Source organism: Tetranychus urticae, chromosome 2, assembly GCF_039701765.1.
Source record: "Tetranychus urticae isolate SD_2017Ah chromosome 2, NJAU_TeUrti_SD_1.0, whole genome shotgun sequence".
Lineage (NCBI taxonomy): Eukaryota > Metazoa > Arthropoda > Arachnida > Trombidiformes > Tetranychidae > Tetranychus > Tetranychus urticae.
In genome coordinates, this window is record NC_142959.1 from 9,932,059 (window position 1) to 9,958,017 (window position 25,959).

The 25,959-nt window shown below is 30.3% G+C and overlaps 3 long non-coding RNA genes across 11 annotated transcripts; 2 read left to right on the top strand and 1 right to left on the bottom strand.

The window, feature by feature from the left end:
• Positions 1-6,254: 6,254 nt before the first annotated feature.
• Positions 6,255-8,609, bottom strand: LOC112538585 (uncharacterized). The gene is made up of 3 exons (XR_016198955.1): positions 7,980-8,609; positions 7,720-7,852; positions 6,255-7,384 (listed from the first exon to the last, which is right to left on the bottom strand). It is a non-coding gene; the product is annotated as an uncharacterized LOC112538585 (long non-coding RNA).
• A 3,666-nt stretch (positions 8,610-12,275) lies between these two features.
• Positions 12,276-15,916, top strand: LOC149093854 (uncharacterized). Of its 4 annotated transcripts, none has more exons than XR_016198315.1 (3): positions 12,276-13,165; positions 13,261-14,610; positions 14,684-15,916. It is a non-coding gene; the product is annotated as an uncharacterized LOC149093854 (long non-coding RNA). The 4 variants fall into 4 exon arrangements; XR_016198313.1 differs by having other exon boundaries at positions 13,261-13,937; positions 14,037-15,916; XR_016198314.1 differs by having other exon boundaries at positions 13,261-13,564; positions 13,814-15,916.
• A 2,227-nt stretch (positions 15,917-18,143) lies between these two features.
• LOC112538606 (uncharacterized) lies at positions 18,144-25,918 on the top strand. 6 transcript variants are annotated; one of them, XR_016198319.1, is made up of 4 exons: positions 18,144-18,489; positions 18,735-18,853; positions 23,935-24,157; positions 24,260-25,918. It is a non-coding gene; the product is annotated as an uncharacterized LOC112538606 (long non-coding RNA). The 6 variants fall into 6 exon arrangements; XR_016198320.1 differs by lacking the exon at positions 18,735-18,853 and having other exon boundaries at positions 18,175-18,489; XR_016198318.1 differs by lacking the exons at positions 18,144-18,489; positions 18,735-18,853 and adding an exon at positions 23,667-23,839.
• Positions 25,919-25,959: the final 41 nt, after the last annotated feature.

Below are 25,959 nucleotides of genomic sequence, written 5' to 3' on the forward strand. Positions count from 1 at the left end.
GAAAGACAGTCTGACATGTTGTTCATCTTGTGTGGACGATGAGAAGATAAGAGTTGGTATCGTTTTTTTAAAGCAATATAATATTCTGGGTCCAATCCGATTGATGGATGACTGCTATTTGGGACTTGAAATAGCCTCATAAGAAGCATTTAATGGCCAAGACAATTTATGATTTTAATGGGTCCTAACTGTAACCCAGAAGAGGAGAGAAGATGAGGAAATTTCATCTTCAGGAAAGTGAGAAATGAATCTGTTTTCTTCTTCTTCTTCCTCTTCAAATGTTCAACTTTTTACTTCTTTCAATGGGAAAAGCCTTTTGGGAATAACTTGCGAGTAAAGATTGGTTTACATTTTATTGAATACTTTTTTAGTTGATAATTTATTTGACAATCTTTATCTTCATCATTAACATTATTTTCATCTTTATCTTCATTGTCATCATCCACTTTTAATATTTCAAGATTCATCATTGAAACACTTTCAAGTGTCGCCACTCATTTATCCTGCTGTTTATCAAATTTGTGTTTTCTTTTCCTTCTTTTCTGGATTATTCAACAATAAGGTGAAATATATATCAAACCAGATTTACATAAACAGCTCACAAAGGTAATCTTCATCTCTCTCTCCTCTTTTTTTTGTTGCCAACTTTAAAGATGTATTGCAGTTTATTTGAAGCCTTTTCTGGTTTCACCCATTTCCAGTCTTTTCATCATTTACTTTCAATGAACAACAAATTTTAACCCACTCTATGTCATCCCATCATCATCATCATTAATATCATTTTCATGCTCATTAATCTTTCCATGATCATCTGAACATCAGTCAAGAACAGTTTCACTTGAAAATTTGAAAGACACTCAACCTTTTTTACTGTGAACAAAACCATCGACTCTTTGTTAATGTTTAACCTAAACCTAACCCTGGTTTAGGTTATGCTTTCCCTTTTGGCATCGTCTTCCAATCTAACATTACACTGTAAAGTGAAGGTAATAACAACATATAATTAGCTTCAATTGTAATCAATTTAATTTCCTTACTTGATTGATAATCTAGTTAATGAGTATCTTTAGTAATTAGTGTTAAATCATTGGCAACAATCAACTTGTAATTGTCATGATTGTAAATGATTGTATTCCCGGCGCACAAGTCAGTTAATTTGATATTTGTTTTTCCCTTTTTGCTGTTTCTTACAAGCCATAAACAGCAAATCCATTGTTGCTGTTTTATTTTTAACAAAAATATAAAATTAAGATAAATTGATTCGGATGAGAGAAAAGATGAAATTACTAAGGATGATGAAGATAATGATGATGATGGTAAAAAGATTTAAGTGACTTTGGAAGATAAAGAGAGAGAGAGAGAAGACAAAATGAGTGAGCGAAATCTTTCAACGCCAAACAGGAAAAAATATTGCGGTACATTTTGGTTGAAAATGAGGATCATTTGTCAACAAAGTTAACATTACATCCTCATCTCTAGCTGATCATCATCCTCTTCAAGCATCTTGACGCATCTTTATTCCGGTTCATCAAAGCAAAATCCAGACCAACATGGAGCCAACAGTTAATATAAATACACAGTTGAGAGATCAAGTGAAATGTGAAAAATGTTGCAAGTCAATTTAGCCAATTGAGATTCAATGTCCACTGTTGATTATTTGATCAATTGTTTGATGTTATAGTTGACAATTATTGCATCAGGAAATTGAATAATCAATGATCACGATTAAAGACAAATAAACTGTTAAAAGTGTTCTCCCGTTGAGTTAATGTAATCAACATTTCCATCAATATTAACTATTATTAACAGCCAGGTAAACTGGAACAAGGCCACAAGCGTCGATTGAATTATGACCTGACTGATCATCTTGATTCAACTATTAAAGTTTTGATCATCTTTTCCGTCATCATTATCATCATCAGGGTAATCAGAAAATCACGAAATTAGATGAAGTGAATGAGTGAAGCAAATGAAGCAAGAATTACATTAAGCTTGTTACAAGATAAGATGACTGAGCTTTCTTCTTCTTCTTCTTTATCATCGTCTTCATTTATTGATGGGAATCACAATTTTACTCTAATCATTGGCCATGATCCATCTTAATTATCTGCCATTTTTGCCTGTTTAACCGTCACTTGCAATCCTCACGGTTAATTATCATCAATCCATCATCTCTAGCTTCAGGCTGTTCAACCAGATTATCAAGCTTTAAAAACAAGGAGAGAAACAGAAAAAGATGAGCAAACAGAGAAAAAAAGAGATTTTACTTTCGTTCTTTTCATCATCATTTCATCTTCTTCGCCAGTTTTTATTTTTCTTGTTGAACAATTTAGCACTTACCATTAGAATCATCAATCAAGCCCAAAATTTTGGACACACTTTAAATGAAACCTTCATTTTGTTACAATAAATATTAAAGGTTGGCCAAGAAGAAGAAACGACTTCAATTTTCACTTTGAAACAAAATGGTTTCAAAGATTATCATGACTATGACATGATCAGTTTTACAAAGCATTTAAAATGAACCTTTAAAGTCCATTATGTAAATTAATGATGATTTATGTGTGCAAACAAAAACACAATTTTTACTTTTCCTTCATTTGTTTGGTCAACATTTTTATCACCAACATTATAATAATGATAATGGTGATAATAAGATAAACATTTTGTCCTCAACTCTCTTCTCATCACCATCACCATGATCATAATTATTTTCACCAAAAGATTCCCTTTGAAAGTTACTTTGATTCTTGTTTCAAAACTCATGTTCATGTTAACTCGATTCTGATTAATCTTTTTTTTCTGGCCAAATTTATCCTTACTCTTGATCATCAACATCATCATCATCAATCAATCATACGTTAAAGCAACAAATTGAATAGCATTTTTCAACTCTCAAAATGACATAATTGATGTTTGCATCAACAAAATGTTGACTTCATTTTTATAACATTATTATCATAATATCTTTCAACCTTTTTTTTCCCTCAGCAAACCTTTTTATCTCCTTTTTTTCATACCTTTAGTTGAGTTTTAACTTCATCACTTTTTTTATGCTCCTTATTACAATCATCATCATCATAATTATCATGATTGATCAAGAAATAAATGATTAAATGACGAATTTCACTCTTTCTCTTTTCATTGAACCTTTCAAACATTCATCAAGTGGCAAAATGGCCAAAGCTAACCTTGCCAAGCTAATCTATTCAATTTGAGTTCATTTCATTGATTATTATCATGATAAATGGCAGTCCATTACTTTAATATCATTTAATAACAACATTTGACAGTTGAAACTGTTTTACTTAATCGTTTATTAACAGGTTCAATGAAGATCAATCCAATTTTCAAGTAAAAAGAAGCAAAATCTGTAAAATACAAGAAAAGTTAACATTTTCATTTGCAATCAAATCAAGTTTAATCGAGTAAAAATCCAGGCCACTTGATCAATGGCCAATCAATGTAATTAAATAACAATTATCTGAATAAGAGTTTTAATCAAACAAAAATAAAGTTGATTGATGATGAAATGGATTTGTAAATGTTGAACAACAGAAAAACTGAAACACAGTGAAAAACATTGTATTAACTGAATCAGGTAAAAGGCTTGTCAACTTGCAATCAATTTGATAACTTGAATTGTTTCACTTGAGGCAAAAGTAAACTTTATCATCACCTTAATCATCATCATAATCATCATCAACTTACAGCCAATTTAGATGTAAGTTGCGGCCTTTTACTGGAAAAGGTAGCAAAATGGTGAAAAATGAGTGAACAAGAGAAAGCTTGAAATTTAATCCAAAACCTGTTCAATGAACAATAATAACATCAGCAAGAAAATATCACAAAAATATAAACACTATTTCATTCCCTGTTTAACTCCCTGTCACTCCTATTGACATTAAATTTAGCCTGGAAACATTGGAAAATAGTTCAACTCTAAGAGTAACAAATAGCAAGTGTAATTGACTCTAAACAATTTATATACACTTTTATCTTGTTTTTGCCCTTCAAATAATAATAACTTTCTCAATTCCCTTTTCAAACCTCAATCATCAATTGCATTTTCCCAGTTTACCTTTTGTTCATTTAATATCTTTTATTATTATGGTTATTACATGATATCAATCCATCTATCCATGTATTGTTCAACTTGTTTCAACTCCTTCAGGGACAAACAAAAGTCTAAACTGTAAAAAAAAGTAAACATTTTTTTTAAGCTTCAACTTATTCACTGTTTGTTATCAAAACTCAGGGCAAATTTTATCTAATAATAACTTGATATTTCTTTGGTGAAACATGATAATGATGATAATATGGGAATGGAAATTGAAAATTGCTGTGAAAATGTAAATATTAATGGTTCTGCCAATATCTAATTGTTTTTTATGTATTGATTTACACTTTTGCTTTTGTCAAATTGAAAGGTTGACTTTGGTAAGACTTTGATTGTTCAGATTTCAAGTAATTTTGATGGACAAATGAAGAGTTGCTCTTGTTTCAAGTGCAACAATACTGGGTAAGGAAAGAAAACAAAAATGTAAATGATTGACTAAGGAAATGAGATGAAAATCTTCAACAGATTTATCATCCATTTCCATTCATCTTCTTTTCTCTCAGGATGAACCAAAAAAAAAGAGAATCCAGATCCTTGAGTAATATGATGATGAGAATAAATAACAAAAATGATAACATTACTTACTTTGATATAACAGTACTTTACCATGACAGATAACGTACTTTTTTTTCAATACAATATATTGAAGTTTATATGGAAAAAAATCAACTCCATTGCATGACACTATATCTCATTCATCTTGCAACAATCATCCATTGACATCTTCATCATTATCTTCAATATCGATCGGAAACAATGAAATTTGAGAGACAAACTTTTTTCTTTTCAACATCTTTGTTTCATCATTGATCATTCCTGGGTTCATGATATTTTTAACACCACTTGGAGTAAAGAATGGTCAGAGTCGCGATATTCAATATTGAGTCAGTCATGTTTTGCTGCATAAATGAAGTCCAAATGTCCAGTTTAGCCATGGATTTGAATCAACTGTAAAGGCCAAGTTTGATTTATCAGCTTTAGGAATCCTAAATGGTTGAGAGGATACAAAGGAAGACAATGTTAATAACACGTTTATGGTCATCATCGTAATCATCAAAATTAACATCTATTCATGTTCAAATCTTGTGTGATTTTGATAATAAAATGATTTTAAAATTACAAAACATTAAACTTACCAATTTGGTGTTATTATTGATCATTTTATTGTAATTTGCTCAAATTGGTTTAACAATTTTTATACTTCAATTGAATTGACATAAATTATCATCATCATTTGACAAGTTATTGCATTTTATTGGCGTAAAATTGACTATTTTTTGCTTCTCATTTTTTACCTTTTTTTTGTTAACTTTTGTATAAATCAAATTAAATAAGTTAACCATTCAATTGGATTAGGATTATTGTGAATATAAATTGTCACGAATGTTAACAATCATCATTATAATAATCATCATGATTTATCATTTTGAATGAAGTACATTAACCTGAATTGATTATGTTCATTGTATTAATACTTATTGTTAGCTTTGCTTATTAACTGTTTCGGTACAGAAAAAAAAATAAAACAAAACGCTTTCAAAGCATTAACAGTATCAGTCTTTTAATTAGTTGATTGTTGACTTGAAATTTAATCCAGTTTTTGTCAGTTAATCTGTATTAGCTTAAATGAGTTGATGATCAAGAAGATTATTAATCAAATTCACCCTTAAATTGAGTTTAATGTACATTTTGCTTCCTGACCAAAAATGTAAATTAAACTTGAAGGCATCCATTAAAATATAAAGGTAAATTAATCTGATCAATGTTACGTGTAAAATGGTAATCATCATCTTAATCATGGGAATCATCATCATATATTTTACTGAAATGTGTACATTAAATGGTGAAAGAAACTAAATCTTGCTTCTAATTTAATTGAGATTAATGTTTTGATTAATTTACGTTTAGATTTTTTTGTTGCACTTTTCAATATATTGCCTTAAACCATTTCAATAAGCAGTCTGAAATGGCTGTTATTGTTGCTGCTGTTAAAAATACATACATAATACTATTACATTATGTATTACTTAAGGTAACAATCAAAGTGTATAAGGTTGGTAATAAATTAATGATTTAAACCTTGACAAGATTTAATCATTAATAATTAGCTTAATGAATGAAAGGTGAATAATAATTAACAAATAAAGTGTCATTATTAGCAAGTAAAAATTGAAATGGTTAGACTTACAATGAAACAAAATGGTGTGGATAAGAAAGAAACACAAAAATTGTTAACCAAAACAAAAAGTGAACCTAAATTTGTTCACGTTCAATGGTTAACCAACTGTTTAGTTTTGTTTCAACTGGATTAATAGCTAGTTATTAAATATACCTTTATGATGAGGGTGATTATGATGGAGAATGAACAAGGTAAGAGGATAATTTGATTGACAAGTTAACATTGAAAAGAGAGTGACAACTATGATGAAGATGAAATAAGGAAGAAATATCTTTCAGGTTAACATTTATGTGTTAATATTTGCTATTTTATACTTGAATATCTTCACTAACTTTGTTAACACTTATCTTCCCTACTCGTTTCTCCATCTTCCTCTTCTCTCTCTCTTTCTCTCTTCTATCATCCTCATCACCATCTCTTCAATAACCTGTCCATCAACTGGATTGACATTGATGGAAGTTTGTTAACAACAACAACAACGGTAGAAGCAAAATACTAACAATGAAAGAAACAGATTTTAACTTAAACCACTTTAAATCTAATGTTACTAGATTATTGGCTTAATTTTGACGTTAAAACCTGTTATTGCCATTTGATCCTTATGATTAACTCTCATTTGATTACCCTGTAACTGAATAGTTAACAATATTTTAATCGATTATTAAAATATATATTTCTGTATTATTTAGCCTGCGATTCATCAATGCTACATGATTGATTGGCAATAATTAACCTTTATGTTGTTATTTTGCTTGGTATTCAATATTATTATCATTTATCAATTTCATAAATGACCTTAATAATATTGATGATGATGATGACGATAATTATTTTGTTTCCCTTCAATGTAATTGATTATTATCTTCCTTCAGCAATAAACGGCTAAATCCTGTTTTTCTCCTGCTTTTCTTGAAATCTCATCTTTCCTTGGTGATAATTTATTAACTAGCAACCATTTTGTTATCATTAATCCTGATTGTAAGAGTTGCAATTTTAAAACGATAATCAAGATTGTTAAATGGTTCCTTCCGCGCCTTTTATTGATCGGTGAATCCATGTGAAATTATTTGAAAAGTCAGAATTATCTGGAGAAAAAGAAAACAAAGAGAAAAGAAGAAAAATTACAGATAAAGTTGAATGCAAAAATGATTTAAAGATATATTGTTATTAACATTAATATCATCATCTTTTCATATTATGGTAACTTCAACTGTTCATTTGTCATTTTTAATGTTTTATTGAACCTGAGAAACCATTTATTATCAAATATATTTTAACTTGAAAACAATAATTCATTTTTTATTATTATCAACTTAATTTATTGATCGTTTTGCTTCTCCTTTCCCAGTTAGTAGCTATTATACAATATCCATTCACTATTACGATTACTTGGTTAATCATCTTGAAACATTAAACTCACCATTAAGTAGATGATAATGAAGGCCTTTTGATTGTTTCATGTTTTTTCATTTCGTTGCTTTCAATTCATTTGCTGTTCAATGGTGTTAAGTGTTTAACTGGTTTTCATGATCTTTTGTCAATCTTTAGTTGTCCTGAGAAATGCAATTGAAAATGAGGGGAAAAATTAGAAACATGAGTAAATGTAACTTTGATACAAAAACTTGGATTATTTATGATTGCAAGTTAATATTGATTTAGTGTTGAGATTAACAGACTTACCAGGTTAAAATGATATCAATTTTTATTTCTCCACTTTTCTTGGCAACCTTTTCCTATGAGAAAGATGAGAAGATGAAATAAGAAAGAAGATTTATAACATGATCATCTTCAGTCTTTCCTTCTTCTTCTTCTGTTTTTTCTTTCTCCCATCATCCAGAATTATCCTGCATGTCTTAGATTCTTGTGATGTTTAAGAGAGAACCAGTAAGAAGATGAAAAATTTTTCGTTAGCTTTCCGTCTCATCTGAGAAGTATCAGGAATTTATGGAATTCAGTGAGAAATTTTTAACAAGACAGATGAGAATGAACAAAAAAGTTGATGATAAAGATGATGAGAATGAAAAGAATGATGAAAAAATGGGTCAAAAGATGAACAAAAATGATGTGACAAAGTGTATTTTTGTTCATTCCTCTCTTTTTGCTGTTGCCTTCAAGACGAAGGTTTATCTTTTTTTGTGACTTTTTTTACTAATGATGCTTTAAAATGGATCCTCTGCGACATCTTTTGATTCTTTTAAAGGTGAAGATGACCAGTAAATAAGATGATAAATTATCTTCATACCTCCCCACAAAAAGACAGCAACATAAAAAAAGGCCATTTCACTATTTAACGTGATTTGTTGTTCAACTAACGTCAAATAATTTTAAAACATTCACATAAGCCATTGACTTTTTTCCCTCCTGTATCAACCTCTCATCTTTGTCACTTTTCTTTTCTTCCTTCTCATCTCCTTCTTTCCAGTGACAAGTTTTCTTTAATTTGTTATCCTCCTATTTACAATGGATTGAATTGATTTTCAAATCTTTCTTTGGACTGACTTTGATTGAATAAATATCATCTTTTCCAAATGGTAGTCACTTTTCAAATCCAAACGGTTTACTGTTGAAAATGGTGTGAGATAGAGATGGACGATTGCACATTGGAGATCCATTAATCTCCTCTGAATAGCCAATTGTTTAGCTTATTGTTTTACAATTGTACCTGATTGTGAGAAGAAGTACAAAATAGATAAACATTAGAAAACGGATTAAAGGTGGAAGAATGGTAAAGAAAGACAGTTTAGTTACATTTAAATGAAAGCAACGTGTGAGATTAAATATGGCGATGCAAGGGAAGAATCAAAAGACGAGTCGACATTTGAAAGAAGCTTGTTTCCTTTTCTTACAATCATTAATCTTGACCGAGGTTTCACCTAATGACATTGAAAATCAAGCACCCATTGAAAGATAACATGATGATGATGGTAAATAATAATGATGATCAGGATGAAAGAGTTGTGTAGCAAAGCTTGTAAATCAGTTGAAAGAGGACAATAAAAATTGGACACCATTAAAACCACTAACGCTGCCAGCTTGGTAACATTAAGATAAGGTTAGAAAAGTACTTACAGAAAGAAATCTCAAACAAAATGTTTATGGTAAGCACTAAACTGTTTCAAGATAAATTCTCATCAGAATCGAAATAAATAACTCAAATTAACAAACAAGTAAAATTAATTTGGTATATTCCTGTTTGACCAATTCTTTAAGCAAACAAACACTTTAAAACACAAAAATATTTTGTAAAATTTCTCCGATCGACATTTTTCGAGAAAGTTGAGGAAAAACTTGAAAGTTTGATCGTCTTTTTTGTAATAATGAAAGCATGTGTTTTCATGAAACTCATTCTACTGATGTAACTTTTGATGATTAATCAGAAAAGGTTTCTATTCTGAGAAATTCATTATTCAGTTTCTGTAAAACAAACCATTTCGATTTTCAATTGAACCGGCCGCATTCTGTAACCGTAAGAGTTAGAGAGCTGAAACTAATTATTTGTCCATAAAAATTGTTGGTACACATCAGCAATCGAAAACTAATTTCAATTCATAAACATTTCTCTTGATTTTGACCGTTGATCTAAAAACTTTGAGCCTGAATATTTCTAGAATGGTAGCAACTACAATCATCATTCTTCGACCATTCATTAGATTTTATTATGAACTATGACATATTGAAATACCAGATCATTCAAGATCAAGTTGATTTTTTTAATCGAATTTTTTCATGTTAACTCGAATATTGTTTCATTTTTTCTGTTTCAAGGAATCCATCAGAAATGTGACCGGTAACCTCAGCGAATAATTATCATCATTAAAATCAACTTAAAATAAGCCTGGAATAATCTCGGATGGCAGCTGAAGACTGGCTGTCAAGGCAAATCCAACAGGCTGTCAGTAGAGATAGCATAAGTTAGTATTTTACTTCTGGGAATCAATTGAGATTAAAGATGGTTAAGATCGTATTAAAAGCAAATGATTATCTCATTATTTTCCAGTTTGTATTGTAAATATCTTACATGTTGTGGTTGAACAATGTTGCAACAAAATGGCATTAAAGATGGAAGCAGTTAATGCCAAACTAATGGAAGTAACTTGGTTAAGAATATGGTTGCCGATTTTACATAAATTTTGGTTACAAAAGAAACAAGAATAGATTCATGTGTTACTACATCATTTCCTTTTCCGCAGTTGAGTTTAAAAAGTTTAATATTATACAAAGGAAGATGATGAAAGGAAGAAAAGGAAAAGCGCAAAAGAAAAAGGTTAATGTAGCAAAGATGATGATGTGTATTATATTAAATTGAGATTTGTTTTCATCATCAAGAATATCTCATTTGTCATTTACAGTTAATTAACATTGAGACATTTTTCTTTCTTTCCTCTTCTCCTTCACCATCTTTCATCTTGTTTTTCATCATCCTTATCCTCATCCTCCTCATCTTACAACAACTCACACACATATAAACCATCATCAACTCACCCTGAGTGGGCTACTCATTACTTGGTGTATATTTTTTCATCATTTTTTCATCTTTTTTTTCACTTTCCTCTTTTCCAGATTCACTCATTTGACGAACCATTTTTTTTCCTCGTTTCTTGCCAAAATAACAATCAACCTTGCATTAAATTTAGATTTATCAGCAAAAACAAAGTTTGAAGCAGTTAAAATGATAATGATGCTGATGCTGCTGCTAGATGAGCCTGATGATGCCGATGAAGCCTTAAGGCTAGTTAAATATCATGAGGCGTGAATTGTAATGAATAAATCGTGCCAATCATGTGTTTTCCTTCCAAATGAATCAGCTTCTTATTAGCTATAACAACATGATGAAAATGATATTCCTCCTTTTATCCCATCAAGCTAATCACTTGAAGATGAGAGGTTTTGTATTCTTTTAAATGTCAACACTATACTGATACAAGTTGACAATTAGACAGTACGTTAAGTGTTTTTTTTTAAAGAAGAAGAAGAAATAGTTCAATTGATTAAGCATTAAACATTACAATGACAGTAATACCTCGACAAATCCTGAATCTCAAATTGTGATCAAACATGAAAAGAAAATGAGGAAATTTAATTTCCCTCAAAGCCCAACAATCGCGGATAAATGACTTCTTTTGAGTTCAACAGAACGGATTTTTTTTTGCTTCTCTTTTTTTTCTCTCTGCCATGTTTACTTTTCTTCTTGCCAATGTCTTAAGGCTATTTTACTGAATGGTCAAGCTGTCACACTGTATCAATGTTAAGCATAGTTGACACCCGATGCTATTAGTAAGATATATGTGAAGCAATTAAAGAAGAGATTCGAAGGCGAAGATTTAACCAAAAAAGAAAAAGGTTCAGCAAAAGTTTTTCCTCATTCTAATGGTTAACGGAGGCTGGCTTCTTAACAGTCAAACCCTTTTATGAGCTTAATTTATTAGCTTAATCTTTCTTATCCTCTGCATCTTCCTTCGTCTTCATGTTTCTCTTCAAACCCAAACTTACATGAGATTTTGTGGTTTCTTCAAGGAATCCATTTACTTGTAAGTGCAACTCATTTTAACTTGATTACCCTGATTAACTGTTGTTAATTTTGATTGTTTTTCTCCTTCAACTGTTAATTTAATTGTTGTTATATAAATACAATTGATTGATAATGTGCAGATCTTGAATCTTGATTGAACCCAATTCTTGTTTACTGTCATGAAATGAATAGCTTCCAATGCATTATCATTCATCTCTTCCCTTTTTATCATCTTGATTCACTTTAAATATGCTAATAGATCAGGTAATTGATTGATTTCAAGTTGTTAGGGTTAAACATAATTGAATAGACAACAACGTTTTATAACAGTAATTGTTTTCAACCAGTTTCATACTATTACTATGATTAACAAGCTAACCTCTAATTTGATTATACACTCAAACACACACTTGCATGAAATATCAACTGTAAGATAAAAGTTAATTTAATTAATCATAATTGTTTGATTGAAGTGAATCAAAACAGAATCAAATTGTGGTTTGTCAATTGTTAATCTCATTGGTTGGGTTGATTTGTCAGTAAAGATGAGAATGAACCTTCACTGGTTCAACTTGCCTTTTCAATACATTTTGATACATTTTACACTTTCCCTGACACAATTTTGATTTATTACAATTTGTTAACAATACAACATTTTCAAGATTGTTTATGTTAATCCATCTCACCGTATTTACTCTCATCTAATCCAATGATTTATGCGTTCAATTGTTAATCTAATTGTTGATCACAGCGAGTAACCAATGTTTACATGACTTTCCCATTTCAAAGCAACTCTCAGTTATTCAACAAACCTCTCTTTTTTTGCCTCAATAATATACATTTCTTTATCATTATCACCATTATTGTAATCATTATCATCATCCTAATATATCTCAACTATTAATATACAAGAAATACTTATTGATATATATTTGAATAGATTCAACTGAATCCTACAAATGATAATATTAATAATAATAGTGATATTAAATCTGATTTATGTTCCTTAACGTGACTTGAGATCATTTTGTTTGACATTATTTTAAATCTAAATGGCTATTTGTATGTAAATGTTTTCACTTCTTAACCTTACAATTTTTTGTCTTTTATTATTATTATATTTTAGATATATATTTACCTGCTTTTTTTGCCAACTTTGTCTTCACCTTTTTGTGCTACTCTTGTTGTGCTGTGTTCAACCTCTCTAACAATTCAACCAACCTTATCCGGATTATTGAAATTATTCAACCAAATATTAGTTTTTTTTTCGTTTCTTTTGTTACTTATTTACTCTTTTTGTCAGATATCCTTTGCTCGCCCGTTCAACAGTGACAATTTATTATTAATCAATTTACAGGTAAAGCCTACTTTGTTTCTATGTTTGTTCAATTTACCTTGTTTATGACACTTTAGCACTTTCCAACTTTAATTATCGTCTCTCATCAATCACAGGTTATCAGTTACAGGTAATGAAAAGTTGCGAGATTTGCGTCACAAACAATGGACAGTTGATGTGGAAACATTTACTGACTAGAAACGGATTCTCATTGAAATCATTGGCTTGTTTGGCACTATAATTGTTATGTTATGGAGCAACTTTGGAGTATCAGACTCGAAACGTTCATTAAGGGACAGAATTTTTCTGAAAAAATCTTGGAAAAAAAGTTCTGAAATAGTTTTTCTCTCTTTGGTTTCAACTTGCCATTTTAGTCTTTAGTTGCATAGGATTTATAGATGAAAACTGATTTTACAAAAGGTGAGTTTTGAAGCAATTTTACTCTGAATTTGTGACGGAACTGAAAAGTTTTGAAAGAAACTTTTTGTGCCATATGAAAGGTTGATTATCTGATTTGTCGGGCGAAATTGGAATTTTCAGGTTCACGAAGAATCCATGAAAAGAGGAATGGAAATCTATTTATAAAGGAAAAAGAAATTCTGATTGTTTGAAGGACAATTAGTTTTTCTGTTGAAATTTTTATTAACTGTCTATTTGCTGCTCTTTTAGGTTGACCAAAGCAGGATGATTTGGCCTCAGTTGGAAGATGTACTGAACTTGATTAGATTAAGTTGATTGCTGCTCAAATGTAGTCAGGTTTGTTTAGTTAAGACCTGACAAGACATGGTTATAGGTAAAGATGCTCAAATATCAATTTATAACATTCATTTAAGATTTACTTTGTTTTGTTGAATATGAAACAATTTTTTAACATTTCTCTTCCTTTTCTCAGCTTGAACTTATTACAACTGAGTAACTTTGCATGGAATGATGAAAGGAGGATTTGATTACATGAATATTGACTGGTTAAAGTACTCATTGACAGGACAAAATACAATATTATTGCTGTTATTGTTTATTCATTATACAATGAAGGTTGATTTGTTTAAATATAACTTGAAGATGAAGAGGATCATTTTATTTGACAATCAATATTGTTGTTTGTATTTGTGTTGAAGTATCCTGTTGAAGGTTAATCCGGTAAAGATCAGGGTTCATAATGAGAATCTGAGAAGTGGAATATTGAAGTACATGATGAGAATGGTGAAGATGATTGTCCACAAGAAGAGATGAGCCTTAAACCAGCCTTTGAGTAGCATATGATTGAGTGAAGAGGAAGGAAGGAAGAACAAGATTTAAAGTCATTTAACTGTTGGACATTATTTAGGGAATCATGCAACTCTGGTGTAAAATGTTTCATTAAATTTAATGACCAACTTTAATTGGTTCCATTGATTTTTGACCAACAGATGAACAATATTTCATAAAATGTTTACCAAGCTTTCATCAACCTCTGTGTGTTCACTGTGAGTTGAAAAGTGATTTATATTTTTGGCTTCATGTTTGATTTATGGTTGGACACTTTTTTTTGTTTTACAGTACTTTGTGTGTTGATTGAGTCCATTTACAGAAACAATGAGTTTGTTTTGTTAGCTGTCATTGGTGATGGAGATGATGATGATGACCTTTCCTGTCTTAAACTGTCTCTGTGCGGGATAAAGATTTTGCAGAAGAAGAGCAAAGAAGATGAAAAAAAGAGTCACAAAATGATGTGAAAACAAAACCAATTGACAGTTAAAAGTCTCTTAAGGCTCTTAACAGTTTAAAATGTTGAAGTAAAGTGAAAAGACAAAGATGATGAGCAAGATGATCATCAGAGTGATGATTGACATTTTACTCTTGATTATGTTAAACTTGTCTCTCAGTGAATATGTTTCCTTGTGTTGCGCTTATCAAATGTAAAGTGCAATCACAAGTGTAATAATAAACTGTAAAATTGAGTTTTGACAGTTTTGTCATTTCATCTGTTTAACACTATTATTAAAAGTCGCTTATTTCAATAAATCATTGATAACAAATCAATCGTAATATCATCGCCATAATCGGTAACATTGACTTTTCACAAAACATTCAGATGCTCGATGAGTTATGATAACATCTAACGATCTCATTCAAAGACACTATTGAATCCATTCCACTTTCTCGATTTTCACCATTTTTAGGTGCTTTTCAAATGATGAACCTTCATCAAGATGGTTTGATTGATTCTGTTGAAACTCATAACCAGATGGGAAAATTGGTCACAAATTTGGTTCTAATCTAGATTAACCCATAAACTGATGAAACTTTTTTTCTTGACTTTTGCCAGCTAATTGTTGAATTTACATGAAACTGTTTTCCCCGAAAGCCACTCGAGATTTGGACATTTGAACATTTGTATTATTATTTTTGCATTATTATGATTACATTTTATCACGAATTGTTAGTTTCCTTAACAATTGTAATGTCTACTAACCATTATAATGGTTATTAATACATTTATTTATTGTCAATATATTAGCATTTTGATTATAATGTTTACTTGGTTACATTTGTTTAAACATTATTGATGATTGATTAATGTTTAAACTGACAGTATTAATGGGTTACTTTAATGTGAACAATTTACAATTGTTTAATGTTTTAGTTAATGAAAATGGTGAGCAATAAAAATTTAATTTCAAATGTTTAATGTTACAAATTAAAGCCATGAATGGTATAATCAATCAATAAAACCAAGCAATTAATAGTTGAGTAAATTTAATGAAAATAATAAAAAGCCATTTTAAAAAGGTTGAAACCTTTTCCATTTTGTTGTAAATCAAGAAGAAGAAGAAGAAGAAACTGAAATCTTAATTAAAATTACCTGAAATGATGGGTAAAGATAATGTTTGATGCAATAATAACGATGATGATGATGATGATGATGTTAAGAAGTGAAGTCTTTTAATGAGCGATAAGTTGCACATTTTTGGGTCCAAAAGATAATAATATGATTGAGTTGATGATGATAAGAGGCACCTAAGGTAGACTGAATGGTGGGTTTCAGGGTGGGCGTTGAAGGGCCACCAAGTAATAATTTGGTAGGGCCAAGTATCGACACTCCTTTTCATCATTTCCCTCTTTTGCTTGTTTAACCAAAAGAAGAAGAGGAAAAAATGAAAAGCAAATTGCGCCTTGAAAATGAATAGCTTTTCAATGCTTATCTTAATGTTTTTTACCTCAAATTATCATTTTGCTTCCTATCATCATCATTATCACAGCCATCATTGTCATTTGAAATATTTTTCTTGCCTTTTCTCCATCAAAATAAGGCTTTCATTAGTGTATTTTGTTTGCATTTAGTCAACAGTTAATTGTTATATTGATTATTGTGATTAAACATGCGATAAATCATTGGTGGAATCGTTATTTTCATCTTTCGATTTGATTGTCTTTAAATGTTAACCTTCATCTTTTTTCATATGCAAATGGTGCTCATGAAACAGGTTGATATTACCATAATTAGTATCAATGGTTGTAATAAATTTGAAAGAAATTTCAAGGTAAATCATGTTAATTGTCGATTCGAAATTGAATTGATTTTTGATTACTTTAATTATTACAATTTGCAACCTTAAGTCTAATTCATAAACTCATTAAAATGTCAACCTTAAGGTTTATCACTTTTTTCATGAGAAACAAATTGTTGCTGCTCTTCAATGGACAGCTTTTGTTTACCAAGTCTCAGCTTTTTTTTAAAACCCATTTTTAGGTTGAAATTGAAAATTATCAATGACTATTAATCAATAACCAGTTAAGAAACGGGTTGATGTGTTTACAGTAAATAATATGCAATGATTAACCTTCACTAAACACCAACACAAAGATTGTTAATTAATTAACGATTGCTAACTAGGAAAGCATTAATTATAACCAGCAAAGTGTTTGTTTGACACATTTCATTATTAATTTCATTTTCATAATCATTTTTCCTTCAAATATAATTAACTACCTTTTAACCATCAATCATCAATGATCAATGAAAATTGAATCAACTTTGATTCAACATTATTTCATGCTTCAGTCTTTGAACAAAATGAATGCTAAAAAACTGGTTAAATCATCAAATGCTACAAGATATTTAATCATATTTTAGGTTCAATACAACAGCTGTTATCAATCAATAAATTAACCATAGTTTCATCTTTATATTCAATAATTACATGGAAATCTGAAGAATCATTGTTTCAATCAAATGATCAAATGAAACCAGATTCATTGAACAACTTTGACATTTACATTTTTTTTGTGTCTCCACTTTTCAAAGCATCTTTTTGTTATTTTTGGTTTTCACTTTTTATCATCTGAACCAGATTTGGACAATTTTGGGTTAAATAACTGTAACAACTATTTTCATTTTGAATGTGAAGTTGATTTTAAACACTTCAAGCTTTACAAATCATTTTGAAGCATCAGACATGAAATCTTCAATTTCATCCATTTCTTCATTGAAAACCTTTCTCTGAACTTGGCTCGACCTGGTTCAAACTAATGTCTAGTCAGAGTATTGAACATTTGGTTTGCTGGAAAAAAAGTCAATGTAATTCATTATTATTTGTGACTCAAATTGACTTTATAAAAAGGTAACTTCTGTCCAAGATTAGACTTTAAATGGGAAACCTTGAAAGTTTTGAGCCATTAATTTGATTATATTGACCTTAAAGGTTGATATTTTGATAACTGAAATTGAACTAAACGATAAATAATTAAAGGACTATTTGAGTCCCATTAAAATGGTCTCACCATCATTGACTGGATCAACTTATCGGGTCAAACATTTTATGCCTTTTTTTGCCTTTGCCAGTCTCAAGCTATTAATATTATCCGTAATCATCTTACTGGATAGTTTAATGTATTGTTATTGATGGTGAGGACGATTACAAGATGATAATCCTCTCAAGCAAATAATATTATTACAAATAAATGGTTCACTTAATCTGTTAATCTCTCCTGTTTGCCTTTGTGAGTTTTATGATGGAAACACATTTTTCACCTTTTTTCTTGCTATAAATTCAGTTGAACGTGTTTTTTGTTGTTTTTTAACCTTAAAACAGTGACAATTAAAGGATTGTGACTTTTGACAAAACATTTGCAACTTGTGATGCTTTTACAGTTGGTTAAACAGGATTAACTTACAAGTTTGATCATCAATTTTGAAACAATTCATTTAATGTCTTTTTTGTTGCCATTTTTTTCATCACATTATTCACATTCAACCATTTATTGAGTCTTGTTTCAACTCTTTGTTTACTTGAGTTAACCTTTTTTTTCGTGTTGCATTTCAACTGTTTATAACTCACATCCCTGGTTGGACTGGTTAATTGGTAAAGTATATTATTGTTATTGAACTTGAAACAGAAACAATCTGTTGATTGATGGTGATACCTTTTCATGGCGATAATGATATAAATTGTTGCCAGACAATTGTTTTAAATTGTTTCAAATTGTTGAGATTGTTGAAATTGTCACTCAAACTGTAATCATTACAATTCTGTTCCACCAAATTTTATCTCCTTTTTGCTTGATATTTCATTTCAAATGCTCTTTTCTTTGTCTCTCAACTTTCAAGGTTTGATTAACTTTTGCAAAGATGATAACAGTGATTATCAAAGTGAAAATTGTAGACCAAATGAAAGTCATTTCCGTTTCCATTGATGCAGCAAATGATGTAAAGTATGGAAAGATGAGGTAAGAAGAGGAAAAGTAGAGTAATCAAGATGAAAGGTAATCGCACTTTCATTGAGAAGTAATTAAATGCCGGAAAATAACTAAACTTCAAATTCAATGCAAGAGTTGAATTAAAATTCGACTTTTGCCTTTACTTTCCATTTTAATCAGATCAAAAAATGTATTGAACAATCAATTTCGTCAGAAGTTCTAGCTTGTGTGAGATTCCAATGTTACATGACAAAATAGCAAATCTATCTTTAAAAGTAATATGAATCTATGGAAAGGTTTGTTACAGAAATCGGTATTAAATCAATTGTTAGTTAGTGTGAGCATACAAATGAAGTTCATTTGACGAATCAAAAAATTTTACAATCGATCGTGCTCGATGAAATCGCTTTGGCAGTTATGGTCACTAGCTCGTGGTGGATGAATCGAAAGCAGTGTCCGATTTTATTCATGAAAATGATTTTCAGCTCTTCCATAAATTGTATGAGAAGTGTGAATTTGATTAGTGATACTTTTTGCCGTTTTGAACCAAATCGACCTGAAAGCTTCAGAAATTTTATTCCTTGAAATAAGCGAAATTACTTGTTGGCCATTGAAAGTTACATAAAAATAATTAATCAAAAATCTGTTACATAACTGGATAAAAGTGCGAGCTTTGGCCATTGAGATATCGAAAACTGTCGATCAGAAAAATTTTTTGATTTTGCTTGAACTGATCGAGACTTGAATCTAAAAGTTGTTAAAATTAAATTGCTTTTGGATATTTGCTGTAGATTGATTTACTCATATTTGTTTGCTCAATTCAACCGAATCCGATGAGATTAAGATTTTAAGGCTTTGGATTAAATCGCTTTGAAAAGATGAAGCTCAATATTAACTTTACGTTAACTTTACCAGAAACTGAATGCTAGCTTAGTCCATTGAAGTTGACTTTTTAGTGACTTAAGACTTTTCATTTTCAGGTTTCTTCAAGTTTCACTTATCTTGTTTTGTTACCTTTTTGTCAATCATTTTCATCTCAATTAAATATCATTGCAGTTGTCTTGAGGTTTGGACTTGAAAAGATCTCAACCTTGAACTAAAGGTTTACAGGTTAATTACAGGTCATTTCATCTTTTGATTAGTATCATCAACATGACCAACATGATGTAAAAATGATGAGGAAAAGCTGATCTTTTGGGTGTGTTCAGCTATCATCTTCATCATCTCTCTGTCTCTACAATTACAGTGATAATAAAGATTTAATAATGATGATGATAGTGAATTGCAAATGATGATCAAAACGTGTTTTCTGTGATATTATTGTTGTTGATGATACAGAAATGATTAGTTTTTTTTCATGCAAACTTTAAATATCGGTTTAGTTGTTGATAGTTTTCATTCAACATTCAAATTATACCTTTTCATTTGAATGATTTTCACTCCCAATGATCATATTTGTGTATATCTTTGTACCTTTGGGTGATTATACAGTCAAATACAGTTTATCAAGCAACATCTCATCATTAGGAATCATTTTCTCGTTGAAATCCCATTCAACTTGCAATTAACCATCAAAAAGATAGTCAAATGATAATTTCATTGGTCAACCTTCAACCAAATGAATAGAAATATATTTTTGCTCATAAAATTTGATAATCTTTAATGTTACTGAATGTTGAATGAAAGTATTGACAAAATGTTAACACCAAAAAAGGTTACAAGTTGGATTGATTAGTGAATTGTTATTGATCGGTAAAACTAACCACAACGGAAAATGATTCACATTACAAGATGATCACAATGTTGATCACAATTAACCAACTAATATTATGCTAATAATGAACAATGAAAGGCACCAACACAAAAAGTGGATCAAGTAAAAGCTGAACAATTGAGAGATTGATTAGGATAACCTTTTTTTTCATTTTATCTTACATAATATATAAATATATTTTTCACTGATTCTTACCATTTATATAACTATGTTAACGACAATACAGAGTTGATTGATGATCCCTTGATATGACAGACAAGCGCAAATAATGGCCTCGTCTATTATATTATTTTGCCTTACAATTTTTTTTCATCTTTTTCATCTTCTTCTTCTTTCTCTTCACCTCTGGTTAAAAATGTTGCCATGAGAGTGGGAGAGACAGGGAATGATGAAGATTGAAGATTGAAGAGTGAGGAAAAGTCATCAATCAAAGGACAACAACAATATATAAAAGTAATGGCAAGTTGTATAAGTAAAAATGATAATAGAAGGCAAAAAAATGACGATAATCAAAGGTTCATTTAACAGAGAAATCCTTTTTTTTCTCGAGTCAGAATTTTCCATGTTTCTCTTTTTTCCTTTTCTTGTCTCATTGAAGGTGACAGTAATGAATGAGATAACAAAACAATGTAAATTGGTTGATCAATAAATTTGGGTTCAAAGTTGCATTTCAAGAAAAATTTGAATTCTTCAATTTTCTCACCTTAAACCTGATTCTGGTTTGATAATTATTTCACAGATTTGCCATTTTTTGCTTGGCCAACAATTAGATTCTCATCTAGATTTAATGATAACTGTGATTATCATTTTATTGTGTGTTTTTGCTTCCCTTCATGTTACCTTTGTTACCTCAACCTTTACAATGTTGAGGGTTGAGACCATAAGATGTCCATTATTATGTTATTTATAAATGTGTATAGATATTGAAAGGTAAACTTGTAATTGAATGATATCGTGATTAAGGTGAAACACTTGGATTACGGGAAAATAGATGAATAAAGGTTGTTACCTGTTAGAGATGCGTGATATTAAGACAATCTGACGATGTTTAAAGACGATGATGATGATAATGATGATGATGGCTATGATGATGGAAACATGGTAAACCAAGCAAAACTCAATTTGAAAATAGTGTTTTCGCCAAATATATTAACAGTTTTGTACTAACAACAATCACAAGGAAACAATTTAAGACAATTTAACTTTGCTGTTTGACTGATGGTCAAAAGGCTTTACTTAAATATCATTTTTTTCGGGCTTTTCACCTTGACAGGTAACAAGAAAGATCAAGTGATAAATGAATATAATGAGGAGGGAAAAAGATAATTGAAAATACCTTTAATTGAATATTAAACAGATAATAATGTTTGCAATATTTTGCTTCAATTGAAACCTTTTCTTAATACTTTAAAGACAAAAATTGAATTCTCATCTATTTACCTTTATAATCAGTTGGTATTAAGATTAGTTTAATTGAAAAAGGTAAACTGTTTTTAATACAAAATGATTGAATAAGGCTTTCAGGTTTTTTACATTTGAATCGTCGGCCAATTTCATTGATTGATCATAATAGCAGGTCAACAAGTTAACAATCACATTTTCAACGTTTTTTCAAAGGCACTATAGATGAACATTAATAATCTTGATCATCCTCATCATCATTCTCATCTTCACCTTTGCCTTGTTATTTTTACTGTTCAGTTGGTTCAATCAATAAGATTGAAAAGCTCGATTGGATTTCATGCTCATCAATCATTCAGATTAGATGGATCACTTTTGATGTTTATTTTGTGTAAACTGTATTCATCAGTTGATGCCTTTTGTTAATGCACTGTCTTCATCATCATCATCGTCATCATCAAGCTACCAAAGCAACCCAACTACCTTCAATGTAACAACAAATGTTTCATTGATTTACTTTGACAAAATGGTAAAAAGATTTCATTTGAAACTCTTTTTTTTATTTCTCTCAAGATTCTGTAATTAATAGTTTAATGATGGACAATTATCATTGAATTATCTTGACTTATGTTGGTAATTAAATCAACTAATTAGGTTGAGGCACAGGTTCAGGCAAATTGAGTTATGTTGGATCCTTAAACAATTTCAATACTGATGAGTGTCAAACAAAATTTACAGCAAAAAAAAGGTTCAGCTTTTGAAGTTTAAATACATATTTCAACAGTCATGTCATGAGACTGAATCAATATAATCAATTTATTATCGTTTCATTGGAAGCGACAGTTGAAACTTTGAAATGTTCATTACCTTAAGCGTAGTTTTTTATTGAGTTAAGAATTAAGAAGATTTTGATTTTATCATTCATGTGACAATTAAATGGTAATTTAAAGCAAAATTATTGAAACATTAAGCTTTTTGCCATTCAAGGAGCTTCAGTTAATTCCGTTAAATGTGTTTTAATTGTTATCTAATTGCACTTTTCATTATGAGCATGAACCTTCTGAAGATGATTAACTTTAGGAAATGTTCAGATTGAAATGTAATCAGGGTTAATAGCAATAGTAAAAGGTTGACAAAAATTTGTGCCTTTTTTTGTGCCAAAAAAGATGCTGTTGATAATGTTGAATGTTTATGATGGTGATGAGGAGGAGGAAGATGAAGGCGACTTTAAGTGATCAAAAGTGATCAATTGCAAGTTGTCAAAGGCAATTTTCATTCGGCATTTTACCGTCATTATACTTGACAGAGAACCATAAATCACAAGGCAAACGTTAACTATCAACAAACAGTGAATTATACAGTTGTAATAATGCAAAAGTGTCTTGAGAAGTCATTCTTTGGCAAAGAAACAGCTTCAATTTTTGCCCTTTTTTTCAATGCTCATTAGTTTGTCATTAATTTTTTGCTCAAAAATTCATTTTCTCTCTCTCTCAAACTGTTTATATATTTTCAATGTTTCAGTTTCATGTCAATCTTGATCAATTTTGATTTACCTTTGAATTAATTAGCTAATGTTTGTTTCCAGTTGTCATTGGGTTTTATTTTGAGAGGTAAATAAACTGGTTTTGCTTGGGGTTTAACAGGCAAATGAAGTGTTTGATTTTGTCGTTTTTGGTTAACATTTTGTTTGATTTCATTTTTATAATCATTTTATTGGCGTTGATTAACTTAATTCAATGTCTGTAAACATTAATATTAACCATTTGAATTTTGGTTAAACACTGTGAATGATATTTTGCTTTAGGTTATAACAGCAAGCCAGAGAAAAGGTTGTTTGTTTGGTAAAATATTTACTCAAGAGTAAAATGATATGACTTTGTGTGTGCTAATGTGTTTATCTACAATGATTATTGTTATTATTTTGCTTTGCTATTAGACTGTGAAACGATAATCGGCCTCATCATCGGCACAGTTAAGGGATGAAGGCCACAACATTAACAATAAGCAAGGAAAGAGAGGAAAAGGGCAAAAGTAATGCCTTTACCTTTTACCTTTACAACAGACATGGATAAATGGCCTGTTCAAATGGTACACAGCAAGAAAAAGGTATAAATTAGCTGTGATGGGGCAAAGGGCGCTTGATTGATGTCCAAAAAAAAGTAAGTATTTCGATGGTCCATGTAAGGCCTTTTTGTGTGTGTTGAACTGTTGTTGTTGATGATGTTGTGGCTTAAACGAGTAAGTAACTAGTAAAAACTAAGCAACCGCAAATTATGTTTTTTTTTGGCCTGGCTGTTTGAACCATCAATTACCATGAATGGCACTCCACCTCCGACCTTTTTGCTGTTTTTGGCCTTTGGCTCTTGCCTTGGTTCCTGCTTTTTGGTTGCTGACTTTGGTTCCTGCCTTGGATCCTACCTTTAATGTTTTAATGGTTTCATCCCTCGACAACACAATGGGCCTTTAAAAAAGAGATTGAACGGAAAGTATGTGAAGTCCACAGGAAACCAACAATTGGTGAAGGCGAAAGGTGAAGATAATACGGATCAAAAGGTTCTCTTTTTCACCCCTGATGAGATGATAACTTTACTGGGCTTTTTGTAACATCAACCTCCCTCTTTATGGATAGATAAATGTTTGGTAAGGTGACAAACGATTCCGCTTGTTTGAGGTTTTGCTTTTGGTTTTACTTCTCTCTCTTTTACCTTACTCTTGGATTCCGCTGTTAAATCTGGACCTAAGAGGCTGATGGACCAATAAATTTGATAAAGTTGCAGTTGAAGACTCTCCTATTAGATGTCATTTATTTTGTTTAGTGTTACCTTCATCCTGAAAGCTTCAGGGTTACCTTTGTTTGGACCCCTTTGCCCTAGGATCAAGTTTTATGTCTTCAAATGTAAACACCTCATGTGGTGTCAATGGAGCTTTTAATCATCAAGACTCCCTGGAAATACAAGCTAATGATAAAAAAAAGTAGAACCATCTAACACTATTGGGTTATAATGATTGGTAAAAATGGCAGGATCAATTGTATGGTTAACAACCACAATAACAACATGATGAAGATGACAAGGAGAAGGAGAAAAGCAAGAGGAAGAAAATAGAAGAAGAAGAAGAAGATGAAGAAGAAGCAAAAGATTGAAATGATTTGTGTTCATTCGCTATTCATGTTTACCCTTGATTTACATGTTTAGCCTTTTATCCATAACAATCAAAGAGCCTTCTCTATTTTACTGTCACTGTTTAACGCCTTCTTTAAATGATCAATGGATCCTGATGAATACCTGACTATTGATATGTGTTGATGATACCAACATTTTTGGGTTTACCTACATTTTCTTGGTTCAATAGCAAATATAAAGCAAACCTAAAGAGACGATGAAACGACCAATCATCAATTTTCCCAGCTTTTAACTTCTAAATCATTGTAATCAAATGTCATTGTAAACATTTGCTCATTGTAAAATATCCTAACTTTCTTGGTCTTTTTTATATTGCTGTTGTTAACAGTTTGATGATGTTTAATGACAATTTATAAGCTTCAAGACTAGAGCAAATAATGATTGCCAACAATTAAAAGGTTATTTTGTAACAACCTTTTTGTTTATTATCAAAGGTATATAAAATGTATAATAATTAATGAACAATTGTTACAATTTACTAAGCAATTGTTAACTCAGTCGGCTTCTCAGCTTCATTTTAACCTCCAATCGACTTGCAATTAACTAATGGACTAATCACTGATTTTATTATTTTGTCACCAAACATTGCTATTAATTATTGTATAATCAATAAATGTATAAAATCACGGTTAACTTGAGTAGACTGTAATTGTGCCAAATTAACTGTAACCTTAATGATGATATTGTCAAAGCAGTAAGATAATTAAAGTAATAAATTAATTAATTTTTATGGTTAAATTGAAATTGGCGGACTTTTGTTGAAACAATTTTAAAACCAA